Here is a 14,399-nt window from a genome sequence, read left to right as displayed (position 1 = left end):
GAATCGGTGTTTGCCATAAGTAAGTGTACTGAAGAGGACAAAGTGAAGTACGCTACGCATACCTTCACAGGTTCTGCGTTAACATGGTGGAATACCTATCTAGAGCAAGTGGGACAAGATGATGCGTACGCACTACCGTGGTCAGCATTCAAGCACTTGATGAACGAGAAGTACCGTCCCAGAACCGAGGTCAATAAGCTCAAGACAGAACTTAGAGGGTTACGAACCCAAGGATTTGATATTACCACGTACGAAAGACGATTCACAGAATTGTGCCTATTGTGTCCGGGAGCATTCGAAGATGAGGAAGAGAAGATCGACGCGTTTGTGAAAGGATTACCGGAAAGAATCCAAGAAGATATAAGTTCACACGAGCCCGCCTCCATACAACAGGCATGTAGAATGGCTCACAAACTAGTGAACCAGATTGAAGAAAGAATTAAAGAACAGACTGCTGAAGAGGCCAATGTGAAGCAAGTCAAAAGAAAGTGGGAGGAAAACGGTGATAAGAATCACCAATACAACAACAACAGCAATTACAACAATAATCGCAACAATTATCCCAACAATCGCAACATCAATCGCAACTACAACAAACGGCCCAACAACAACAACAACAACAGCAACTACAACAATCATCCCAACAACAATAATAACCGCAACAACAACAACAATCAGAAGCAACTATGCCAAAGGTGTGAAAAGAATCACTCGGGGTTCTGCACCAAATTTTGCAACAAGTGTAAAAGAAATGGTCATAGCGCGACGAAGTGTGAGGTCTACGGACCAGGGGTTAATAGAACGAAAGGAACAAATGGTGTCGGAACGAGTAATGGCGGAGCAAGTAGTGTCGGAGCAAGTTATGCCAATGTAGTTTGTTATAAATGTGGAAAACCAGGCCACATTATTAGAAATTGCCCGAACCAGGAGAACACGAATGGACAAGGCCGTGGAAGAGTTTTCAATATTAATGCGGTAGAGGCACAGGAAGACCCGGAGCTTGTTACGGGTACGTTTCTTATTGACAATAAATCTGCTTACGTTTTATTTGATTCGGGTGCGGATAGAAGCTATATGAGTAGAGATTTTTGTGCTAAATTAAGTTGTCCATTGACGCCTTTGGATAGTAAATTTTTACTCGAATTAGCAAATGGTAAATTAATTTCAGCAGATAATATATGTCGGAATCGAGAAATTAAACTGGTTAGCGAAACATTTAAGATTGATTTGATACCAGTAGAGTTAGGGAGTTTTGATGTGATAATCGGTATGGACTGGTTGAAAGAAGTGAAAGCAGAGATCGTTTGTTACAAAAATGCAATTCGCATTATACGAGAAAAAGGAAAACCCTTAATGGTGTACGGAGAAAAGGGCAACATGAAGCTACATCTTATTAGTAATTTGAAGGCACAAAAACTAATAAGAAAAGGTTGCTATGCTGTTCTAGCACACGTCGAGAAAGTACAAACTGAAGAAAAGAGCATCAATGATGTTCCCATTGCAAAAGAATTTCCCGATGTATTTCCGAAAGAATTACCGGGATTACCCCCACATCGATCCGTTGAATTTCAAATAGATCTTGTACCAGGAGCTGCACCAATAGCTCGTGCTCCTTACAGACTCGCACCCAGCGAGATGAAAGAACTGCAAAGCCAATTACAAGAACTTTTAGAGCGTGGTTTCATTCGACCAAGCACATCACCGTGGGGAGCTCCTGTTTTGTTTGTCAAGAAGAAAGATGGTACATTCAGGTTGTGTATCGACTACCGAGAGTTGAACAAACTTACCATCAAGAACCGCTACCCACTACCGAGAATCGATGACTTATTTGATCAACTACAAGGCTCGTCTGTTTATTCAAAGATTGACTTACGTTCCGGGTATCATCAAATGCGGGTGAAAGAAGATGATATTCCAAAGACTGCTTTCAGAACACGTTACGGTCATTACGAGTTTATGGTCATGCCGTTTGGTTTAACTAATGCACCAGCTGTGTTCATGGACCTTATGAACCGAGTGTGTGGACCATACCTTGACAAGTTTGTCATTGTTTTCATTGATGACATACTTATTTACTCAAAGAATGACCAAGAACACGGTGAACATTTGAGAAAGGTGTTGGAAGTATTGAGGAAGGAAGAATTGTACGCTAAGTTTTCAAAGTGTGCATTTTGGTTGGAAGAAGTTCAATTCCTCGGTCACATAGTGAACAAAGAAGGTATTAAGGTGGATCCGGCAAAGATAGAAACTGTTGAAAAGTGGGAAACCCCGAAAACTCCGAAACACATACGCCAGTTTTTAGGACTAGCTGGTTACTACAGAAGGTTCATCCAAGACTTTTCCAGAATAGCAAAACCCTTGACTGCATTAACGCATAAAGGGAAGAAATTTGAATGGAATGATGAACAAGAGAAAGCGTTTCAGTTATTGAAGAAAAAGCTAACTACGGCACCTATATTGTCATTGCCTGAAGGGAATGATGATTTTGTGATTTATTGTGACGCATCAAAGCAAGGTCTCGGTTGTGTATTAATGCAACGAACGAAGGTGATTGCTTATGCGTCTAGACAATTGAAGATTCACGAACAAAATTATACGACGCATGATTTGGAATTAGGCGCGGTTGTTTTTGCATTAAAGACTTGGAGGCACTACTTATATGGGGTCAAAAGTATTATATATACCGACCACAAAAGTCTTCAACACATATTTAATCAGAAACAACTGAATATGAGGCAGCGTAGGTGGATTGAATTATTGAATGATTACGATTTTGAGATTCGTTACCACCCGGGGAAGGCAAATGTGGTAGCCGATGCCTTGAGCAGGAAGGATAGAGAACCCATTCGAGTAAAATCTATGAATATAATGATTCATAATAACATTACTACTCAAATAAAGGAGGCGCAACAAGGAGTTTTAAAAGAGGGAAATTTAAAGGATGAAATACCCAAAGGATCGGAGAAGCATCTTAATATTCGGGAAGACGGAACCCGGTATAGGGCTGAAAGGATTTGGGTACCAAAATTTGGAGATATGAGAGAAATGGTACTTAGAGAAGCTCATAAAACCAGATACTCAATACATCCTGGAATGGGGAAGATGTACAAGGATCTCAAGAAACATTTTTGGTGGCCGGGTATGAAAGCCGATGTTGCTAAATACGTAGGAGAATGTTTGACGTGTTCTAAGGTCAAAGCTGAGCATCAGAAACCATCAGGTCTACTTCAACAACCCGAAATCCCGGAATGGAAATGGGAAAACATTACCATGGATTTCATCACTAAATTGCCAAGGACTGCAAGTGGTTTTGATACTATTTGGGTAATAGTTGATCGTCTCACCAAATCAGCACACTTCCTACCAATAAGAGAAGATGACAAGATGGAGAAGTTAGCACGACTGTATTTGAAGGAAGTCGTCTCCAGACATGGAATACCAATCTCTATTATCTCTGATAGGGATGGCAGATTTATTTCAAGATTCTGGCAGACATTACAGCAAGCATTAGGAACTCGTCTAGACATGAGTACTGCCTATCATCCACAAACTGATGGGCAGAGCGAAAGGACGATACAAACGCTTGAAGACATGCTACGAGCATGTGTTATTGATTTCGGAAACAGTTGGGATCGACATCTACCGTTAGCAGAATTTTCCTACAACAACAGCTACCATTCAAGCATTGAGATGGCGCCGTTTGAAGCACTTTATGGTAGAAAGTGCAGGTCTCCGATTTGTTGGAGTGAGGTGGGGGATAGACAGATTACGGGTCCGGAGATTATACAAGAAACTACCGAGAAGATCATCCAAATTCAACAACGGTTGAAAACCGCCCAAAGTCGACAAAAGAGCTACGCTGACATTAAAAGAAAAGATATAGAATTTGAAATTGGAGAGATGGTCATGCTTAAAGTTTCACCTTGGAAAGGCGTTGTTCGATTTGGTAAACGAGGGAAATTAAATCCAAGGTATATTGGACCATTCAAGATTATTGATCGTGTCGGACTAGTAGCTTACCGACTTGAGTTACCTCAACAACTCGCGGCTGTACATAACACTTTCCACGTCTCGAATTTGAAGAAATGTTTTGCTAAAGAAGATCTCACTATTCCGTTAGATGAAATCCAAATCAACGAAAAACTCCAATTCATCGAAGAACCCGTCGAAATAATGGATCGTGAGGTTAAAAGACTTAAGCAAAACAAGATACCAATTGTTAAGGTTCGATGGAATGCTCGTAGAGGACCCGAGTTCACCTGGGAGCGTGAAGATCAGATGAAGAAGAAATACCCGCATCTATTTCCAGAAGATTCGTCAACACCTTCAACAGCTTAAAATTTCGGGACGAAATTTATTTAACGGGTAGGTACTGTAGTGACCCGAACTTTTCCATGTTTATATATATTAATTGAGATTGATGTTTACATGATTAAATGTTTCCAACATGTTAAGCAATCAAACTTGTTAAGACTTGATTAATTGAAATAGGTTTCATATAGACAATTGACCACCCAAGTTGACCGGTGATTCACGAACGTTAAAACTTGTAAAAAAAAACTATATGATGACATATATATGGTTATATATATAGTTAACATGATATTATGATAAGTAAACATATCATTAATTATATTAACAATGAACTACATATGTAAAAACAAGACTACTAACTTAATGATTTTGAAACGAGACATATATGTAACGTTTATCATTGTAACGACATTTAATGTATATATATCATATTAAGAGATATTCGTACATCATAATATCATGATAATATAATAATTTAAAATCTCTTTTGATATTATAAACATTGGGTTAACAACATTTAACAAGATCGTTAACCTAAAGGTTTCAAAACAACACTTACATGTAACGACTAACGATGACTTAACGACTCAGTTAAAATGTATATACATGTAGTGTTTTAATATGTATTTATACACTTTTGAAAGACTTCAATACACTTATCAAAATACTTCTACTTAACAAAAATGCTTACAATTACATTCTCGTTCAGTTTCATCAACAATTCTACTCGTATGCACCCGTATTCGTACTCGTACAATACACAGCTTTTAGATGTATGTACTATTGGTATATACACTCCAATGATCAGCTCTTAGCAGCCCATGTGAGTCACCTAACACATGTGGGAACCATCATTTGGCAACTAGCATGAAATATCTCATAAGATTACAAAAATATGAGTAATCATTCATGACTTATTTACATAAAAACAAAATTACATATCCTTTATATCTAATCCATACACCAACGACCAAAAACACCTACAAACACTTTCATTCTTCAATTTTCTTCATCTAATTGAACTCTCTCAAGTTCTATCTTCAAGTTCTAAGTGTTCTTCATAAATTCCAAAAGTTCTAGTTTCATAAAATCAAGAATACTTTCAAGTTTGCTAGCTCACTTACAATCTTGTAAGGTGATCATCCAACCTCAAGAAATCTTTGTTTCTTACAGTAGGTTATCATTCTAATACAAGGTAATAATCATATTCAAACTTTGGTTCAATTTCTATAACTATAACAATCTTATTTCAAGTGATGATCTTACTTGAACTTGTTTTCGTGTCATGATTTTGCTTCAAGAACTTTGAGCCATCCAAGGATCCATTGAAGCTAGATCCATTTTTCTCTTTTCCAGTAGGTTCATCCAAGGAACTTAAGGTAGTAATGATGTTCATAACATCATTCGATTCATACATATAAAGCTATCTTATTCGAAGGTTTAAACTTGTAATCACTAGAACATAGTTTAGTTAATTCTAAACTTGTTCGCAAACAAAAGTTAATCCTTCTAACTTGAATTTTAAAATCAACTAAACACATGTTCTATATCTATATGATATGCTAACTTAATGATTTAAAACCTGGAAACACGAAAAACACCGTAAAACCGGATTTACGCCGTCGTAGTAACACCGCGGGCTGTTTTGGGTTAGTTAATTAAAAACTATGATAAACTTTGATTTAAAAGTTGTTATTCTGAGAAAATGATTTTTATTATGAACATGAAACTATATCCAAAAATTATGGTTAAACTCAAAGTGGAAGTATGTTTTCTAAAATGGTCATCTAGACGTCGTTCTTTCGACTGAAATGACTACCTTTACAAAAACGACTTGTAACTTATTTTTCCGACTAGAAACCTATACTTTTTTTGTTTAGATTCATAAAATAGAGTTCAATATGAAACCATAGCAATTTGATTCACTCAAAACGGATTTAAAATGAAGAAGTTATGGGTAAAACAAGATTGGATAATTTTCCTCATTTTAGCTACGTGAAAATTGGTAACAAATCTATTCCAACCATAACTTAATCAACTTGTATTATATATTATGTAATCTTGAGATACCATAGACACGTATACAATGTTTCGACCTATCATGTCGACACATCTATATATATTTCGGAACAACCATAGACACTCTATATGTGAATGTTGGAGTTAGCTATACAGGGTTGAGGTTGATTCCAAAATATATATAGTTTGAGTTGTGATCAATACTGAGATACGTATACACTGGGTCGTGGATTGATTCAAGATAATATTTATCGATTTATTTCTGTACATCTAACTGTGGACAACTAGTTGTAGGTTACTAACGAGGACAGCTGACTTAATAAACTTAAAACATCAAAATATATTAAAAGTGTTGTAAATATATTTTGAACATACTTTGATATATATGTATATATTGTTATAGGTTCGTGAATCAACCAGTGGCCAAGTCTTACTTCCCGACGAAGTAAAAATCTGTGAAAGTGAGTTATAGTCCCACTTTTAAAATCTAATATTTTTGGGATGAGAATACATGCAGGTTTTATAAATGATTTACAAAATAGACACAAGTACGTGAAACTACATTCTATGGTTGAATTATCGAAATCGAATATGCCCCTTTTTATTAAGTCTGGTAATCTAAGAATTAGGGAACAGACACCCTAATTGACGCGAATCCTAAAGATAGATCTATTGGGCCTAACAAACCCCATCCAAAGTACCGGATGCTTTAGTACTTCGAAATTTATATCATATCCGAAGGGTGTCCCGGAATGATGGGGATATTCTTATATATGCATCTTGTTATTGTCGGTTACCAGGTGTTCACCATATGAATGATTTTTATCTCTATGTATGGGATGTGTATTGAAATATGAAATCTTGTGGTCTATTGTTACGATTTGATATATATAGGTTAAACCTATAACTCACCAACATTTTTGTTGATGTTTTAAGCATGTTTATTCTCAGGTGATTATTAAGAGCTTCCGCTGTCGCATACTTAAATAAGGACAAGATTTGGAGTCCATGCTTGTATGATATTGTGTAAAAACTGCATTCAAGGAACTTATTTTGTTGTAACATATTTGTATTGTAAACCATTATGTAATGGTCGTGTGTAAACAGGATATTTTAGATTATCATTATTTGATAATCTACGTAAAGCTTTTTAAACCTTTATTGATGAAATAAAGGTTATGGTTTGTTTAAAAATGAATGCAGTCTTTGAAAAACGTCTCATATAGAGGTCAAAACCTCGCAACGAAATCAATTAATATGGAACGTTTTTAATCAATAAGAACGGGACATTTCAGTGTTGCCGGTGCTGTTGTTGAAGCTGGTAAGTTTTGCACCATGTTTTTTTAATTGATTACTCGAGCGCGAAGCTCGTTGACTTCTTCCATTATTCCGGGATGATTGTCGGTTCGGACGAGTGAATGAATAAGATCTAGAATTTTAGATAGAATATAATTGTGGCGAGATACTCTGGAAATGAGTGTGAAAATGGTGTTTCGGATAGGTTCTCCGGTAAGTGCATCAGGTTCTTCACCAAGAGGTGAATTCGGTTGGTGGAAGGGATCACCTTCTTCTTGCCTCCAATAATTAAGTAGGCTACGAATCCATCAGATGAATTAGGGATGATTGATTGGTTGATTCATTCTGGTGACTCTGCTTCCGGAGCTTAGGTGAATATCCATGTCGGAATAGCTGTCGGAATAACTATCGAAATAGCTATCGGAATCTGAGGGACTCGAACTGGTTGAGGGATTCATCTCGTACGATCAGATGAAGGATTTTCGATAAGAAATAGATTATAGGGTGTAGATTAGTACCCTGAAATACATAGTTTACATATGCATATATAATACTAAAATCTCATAAGTTACGGAGGAATCTACGAAAGCTGTCAGGCCAAAGTAACATTAACAGATACGCTAAGATATGAATTTATCTATACACTGTCTATGCAATAGAGGAAGTAAGACGTGTCTAAACTTTAAGGATGATAAGCAAATAATTTTCGACACTAAATGATAAGCAAAACTTTTGACATGCTGACACGGTCGAAGTCCAGACCCACTAATGAATCTAAACAACTATCAGTTAGACACATTAATGCAAGACCTGGTTCGCTAAGACCACCGCTCTGATACCACATGAGACAACCCGTCCTAATCCATCCGGACGAATACATTACATTTGGATACATCGCGAGGTACTTGACCTCTATATGATACATTTTACAAACATTGCATTCGTTTTTAAAAGACAAACTTTCATTTCATCGAAAGTTGAAGGCATGCATACCATTTCATAATATATCCAACTATAATTTACTTAATAATAATCTTGATGAACTCAATGACTCGAATGCAACGTCTTTTGAAATATGTCACGAATGACTCCAAGTAACATCTCTAAAATGAGCAAATGCACAGATTTCTTTCATACCTGAGAATAAATATGCTTTAAAATGTCAACCAAAAGGTTGGTGAGTTCATTAGTTTAACATAAATAATCATTTCCATCATTTTAATAGACCACAAGATTTTCATTTCCAGTTCTCATAAATATACATCCCATACATAGAGATAAAAATCATTCATATGGATTGAACACCTGGTAACCGACATTAACAAGATGCATATAAGAATATCCCCTATCATTCCGGGAAATCCATCGGACATGATAAAACAACATCAAAGTACTAAAGCATCCGCAACCACGGATGGGGTTCGTTAGTCCCAATAGATCTATCTTTAGGATTCGCGTCAATTAGTAGATCGGTTTACTAATTCTTAGGTTACCAAGCAAACATGGGCATATTCGGCTTCGATCATTCACCCATATAATGTAGTTTCATTTACTTGTGTCTATTTCGTAAAACATTTATAAAACTGCATGTATTCTCATCCCAAAATATTAGATTTTAAAAGTGGGACTATAAATCACTTTCACAGATTTTTACTTCGTCGGGAAGTAAGACTTGGCCACTGGTCGATTCACGAACCTATAACAAATATGTACATATATATCAAAGTATGTTCAAAATATATTTATAACAATTTTAATACGTTTATTTTTTAAGTTTATTAAGTCAGCTGTCCTCGTTAGTAACCTACAACTAGTTGTCCACAATTAGATGTACAGAAATAAATCGATATATATTATCTTGAATCAATCCACGACCCAGTGTATACACGTCTCAGGCTAGTTCACAACTCAAAGTATATATATTTTTGGAATCAACCTCAACCCTGTATAGCTAACTCAAACATTACTGCATATAGAGTGTCTATGGTTGTTCCAAATAATATATATACATGGGTCGATATGGTATGTCAAAACATTTGCATACGTGTCTATGGTATCCCAAGATTACATAATATATTAGAATACATGTATAATACAATATAAGTTAGCTAGGATATGATTTGTATAGGATTGTTACAATATTTCCCGTAGCTAAAACAATCAAAAAAATATCCAATCTTGTTTTATCCATAACTTCTTCGTTTTAAATCCGTTTTGAGTGAATCAAATTGCTATGATTTCATATTGAACTCTATTTTATGAATATAAACAGAAAAAGTATAGGTTTATAGTCGAAAATATAAGTTACAAGTCGTTTTTGTAAGAGGTAGTCATTTCAGTCGAAAGAACGACGTCTTGATGACCATTTTGAAAAACATACTTCCACTTTGAGTTTAACCATGATTTTTGGATATAGTTTCATGTTCATAAGAAAAATCATTTTTCCAGAAGAACAACTTTTAAATCAAAGTTTATCATAGTTTTTAATTATCAAACCCAAAACAGCCCGCGGTGTTACTACGACGGCGTATATCCGGTTTTACGGTATTTTTTCGTGTTTTCAGGTTTTAAATCATTAAGTTAGCATATCATATAGATATAGAACATGTGTTTAGTTGATTTTAAAAGTCAAGTTAGAAGGATTAACTTTTGTTTGCGAACAAGTTTAGAATTAACTAAACTATGTTCTAGTGATTACAAGTTTAAACCTTCAAATAAGGTAGTTTTATATATATGAATCAAATGATGTTATGAACATCATTACTACCTCAAGTTTAGTAGGTAAACCTACTGAAAATGATGAAAAAATAACTTGAGCTTCAAAGGATCTTTGGATGGCTTGAAAGTTCTTGAAGCAGAATCATGACACGAAAACAAGTTCAAGTAAGATTTCCACTCGAAATAAGATTGTTATAGTTATAGAAATTGAATCAAAGTTTGAATATGAGTATTACATTTTATTAGAAAGATATCATACTTTAAATAAGAAAGATTTCTTGAGGTTGGATGATCACTTTACAAGATTGGAAGTAAGCTAGCAAACTTGGAAGTATTCTTGATTTTATAAAACTAGAACTTATAGAATTTATGAAGAACACTTAGAACTTGAAGATAGAACTTGAGAGAGATCAATTAGATGAAGAAAAATTGAAGAATGAAAGTGTTTGTAGGTGTTTTTAGTCGTTGGTATATGGATTAGATATAAAGGATGTGTAATTTTGTTTACATGTAAATAAGTCATGAATGATTACTAATGTTTTTGTAATTTTATGAGATATTTCATGCTAGTTGCCAAATTATGGTTCCCACATGTGTTAGATGACTCACATGGGCTGATAAGAGCTGATCATTGGAGTGTATATACCAATAGTACATACATCTAAAAGCTGTGTATTGTACGAGTACGAATACAGGTGCATACGAGTAGAATTGTTGATGAAACTGAACGAGGATGTAATTGTAAGCATTTTTGTTAAGTAGAAGTATTTTGATAAGTGTCTTGAAGTCTTTCAAAAGTGTATGAATACATATTAAAACACTACATGTATATACATTTTAACCGAGTCGTTAAATCATCGTTAGTCGTTACATGTAAATATTGTTTTGAAACCTTTAGGTTAACGATCTTGTTAAATGTTGTTAACCCATTTTTTATTATATCTAAAGAGATGTTAAATTATTACATTATCATGATATTATGATATATTAATATATCTTAGTATGATAGATATACAGTTAAATGTTGTTACAACGATAATCGTTACATATATGTCTCGTTTCGAAATCATTAAGTTAGTAGTATTGTTTTTACATATGTAGTTCATTGTTAATACACTTAATGATATGTTTACTTTTCATTTATCATGATTAAACATAGTGTATCAATATCTTAATATGATTCATATGTATTTAGTAAGACGTTGTTATAACGATAATCTTTATATATATAGTTTCGAGTTTCTTAATTCAATAGACTCAATTTTATGTATATAACTAATGATACCGCAGACTGCAGGTGCAATGAGGCATGCGTGCATGTTAAGTTGCATGCGGCATGCGGTATGCGGATTCGTATCGAATGCCTTTGTTCCCTGTGCATCGGTTACTTGGTTATCAAGTTAATATCTTTTCCATAATTATATCCGAGATTCGGGGGAGTTAGTTATGGAAAGGATTGCAACAATCGTAGTTGGTTCTAGAATTAGGGTTTGCTTATATATACCAACCCTAATTATCATTCTAGGGCCATCGTCACATTACGTAACTACCATCTGCCACACGCCTTACGTAATTAAGCATCATTCTTCTACCTGTCAGTCAGCATACGCAGGCTATAACTACGGGGGCGGGATACGCGCCATATCTTCCACCTGTATCCGGCGAGCCTTTTCAGAGGTATAAGCCGATATATCCAGATGGGATTACACCGCCAAGGGCAAACTCGCCAGTTACCACCACGCGGTTGGATTTTTTCGCAGTGGATCCAAGGGTCATCTTGGTAGGCACTAGCGGTGAAACAGTAGGCCTGCACGTAGTATGCTGCGGCCAGGTACCTATTTATAGTAGCACGGTTTCAATCCCTCTGCAGATAGAGTATTCAGCATAATTCATCTTTTACACCGTTGCAACCTTGGCAACCACCGCGTCTAATTTCGCAGTCTAATTTCGCAGGCATTACTTAATAGTTGGGGGTTCGGTGTCATTCCGGATGCCAATTCTCATTGGACGCCGATAACCACAGAACAACAAAGCACTGCGCATACGGTTGGGCTTATAGCGGCATATCCTCAGGTCTCGCAGGCACCCGCACCACAGGTTTCAGCACCTTTTCAGATACCCGTATACTCTGCGTCGGCAAGCCTGCCTTCTTTTCCAAATCAGCCTTGGTTGTATCCGCAGATGCCAGGGCAGCCCTGGCAAAATATTCAGAGGCAGGCAAACCTCGCAAGCCAATTTATGCAGGCGGCACCTCCTGACATGGTCCACCTATTTTCATAACCTGATTTTGTTCAGGATATGATGAGGCGTTTCTTCGCAGGGCTCAAAGGTGACCCTGTTAAACCACCTTTTGAGCTACCAACTACTTTCGATAAGTTTCCTCTGCATATAACTGCATATCCGTTTCCAACTGCGCCAAAGATACCTCATACGTTGGGTACTTACAATGGCTTAACTGATCCAGATGACTTCTTACAGCATTTTGAAGGCGTAATGCGCACTCAAGGTTGGGTGGATCCGGTTGCGTGTCAGATATTTCCAATGACACTGCAGGGTATTGCTCGTGAATGGTTTAATAAGCTGCCGGCGGGTAGTATAGCCGGGTTTATGGACCTGCGGACGAAATTCTTGCTGCAATATCAGAATCAGAGGCCACGCAAATGCACTCATATCGAATGTCATGATATTGTGCAGAAATCCAAGGAATCTTTGGGTGAATTTCTCACAAGATATACTAATGAGTGTCTGCGCATACCAGATCTCAAGCCAGAGCAACAGATTTCCGGACTCATACATGGTATAAACTCAGAACATCATCCAACACTGGTAAGGCGTCTGCGCCATACGGTCCCAACAACTTATGCGGAAGCGCTTAATGAATGCCATAACTATATGCGGAGTGGTGAAGATAATGATATTCCAACAGCTAGTTCACGCAACGAGAGGAAAGACGATGATGATCGTTCGCGTGATCAAAATCGTGGCAACAACTCTCACGGAAGGTACCCTAGCGGTGGTCCTATCAGGAATGATAAAGGGAAATCAAGTGGCAATTATCGAAACAATAATCACTGCGGCATCAATAATCAGAACTACGCGCTGCTTAAAAGTTTGTCTAAAATGCCAAAAGAAATTTTGGCAACCGAACCAGTGTGCGTAACCTTTGCGATTCCAACTTCGCTTACAGAATTCGGTAAGCGGGATAAAACAAAGTATTGTGAATTCCATGACGATTACGGGCATGACACTAATCGATGCAAAAACTTGATGGAACGAGTGCTCGAGGCACTACGCGCAGGTAAATTGGATCACCTAAAACCACCTAAGAAGGACAAGGAAAAATCCGCAGAAGAAGGGTCGAAGGCAAAAACTTTCGCATGGCAAAAAGTTGATAAAACAAAAAACGCCGACTTAACCATTAATATGGTCGACGCAGAGAAAGTTAGCCAGCGGAGAAAGTACAATGATCACCATGACTGGGAACTTCTCCCAATCACGTTTCCTCCTGTAATGTCAATCGACACAGTTAATGAGCCCATTATCATCAAGAGTAGCATCCCAACTTGCGCAGTACAAGTTGAACGCATGCGTATTGACACCGGGAGTGGCGTAGACATTATGTACGAGCATTGCTATTGTTTTCTCCCTGAAGAAGTCAAAACGCAGCTTCGACAGTCTGATATTACGTAATCTGGGTTCTCTGGAGAAAGCTCATGGCCGCTAGGCCGGATAGAGCTAATGATAGAACTCGCAGATGATAATAATCCGCAGTTGGTCAGACATGAGTTAGTTGACTTTTATGTGGTTCGTTCAACTTCATGGTACAACGCGCTGCTTGGGAGAAATTTCATACGGCATTTTAACATTATACCGTCGGTGGTGCATGGTTTGATTAAGTTTCCTACGAAGGGAGGGGTTGCCACAATTGCGTCACATCAAACAACCGAGTTGTGTGGTTCTGCTGTGCCTGTAAACATTCCCATCATGGGAGAACGACTCGCAAGCAGTACGCTCATAGCAAACTGTTTACATCCGGATAAGCGGATTAAAAT

This window comes from Rutidosis leptorrhynchoides, chromosome 2 (genome assembly GCF_046630445.1).
Source record: "Rutidosis leptorrhynchoides isolate AG116_Rl617_1_P2 chromosome 2, CSIRO_AGI_Rlap_v1, whole genome shotgun sequence".
In the NCBI taxonomy this organism is placed as follows: domain Eukaryota; kingdom Viridiplantae; phylum Streptophyta; class Magnoliopsida; order Asterales; family Asteraceae; genus Rutidosis; species Rutidosis leptorrhynchoides.
Note: the sequence above shows the minus strand (reverse complement) of the source record.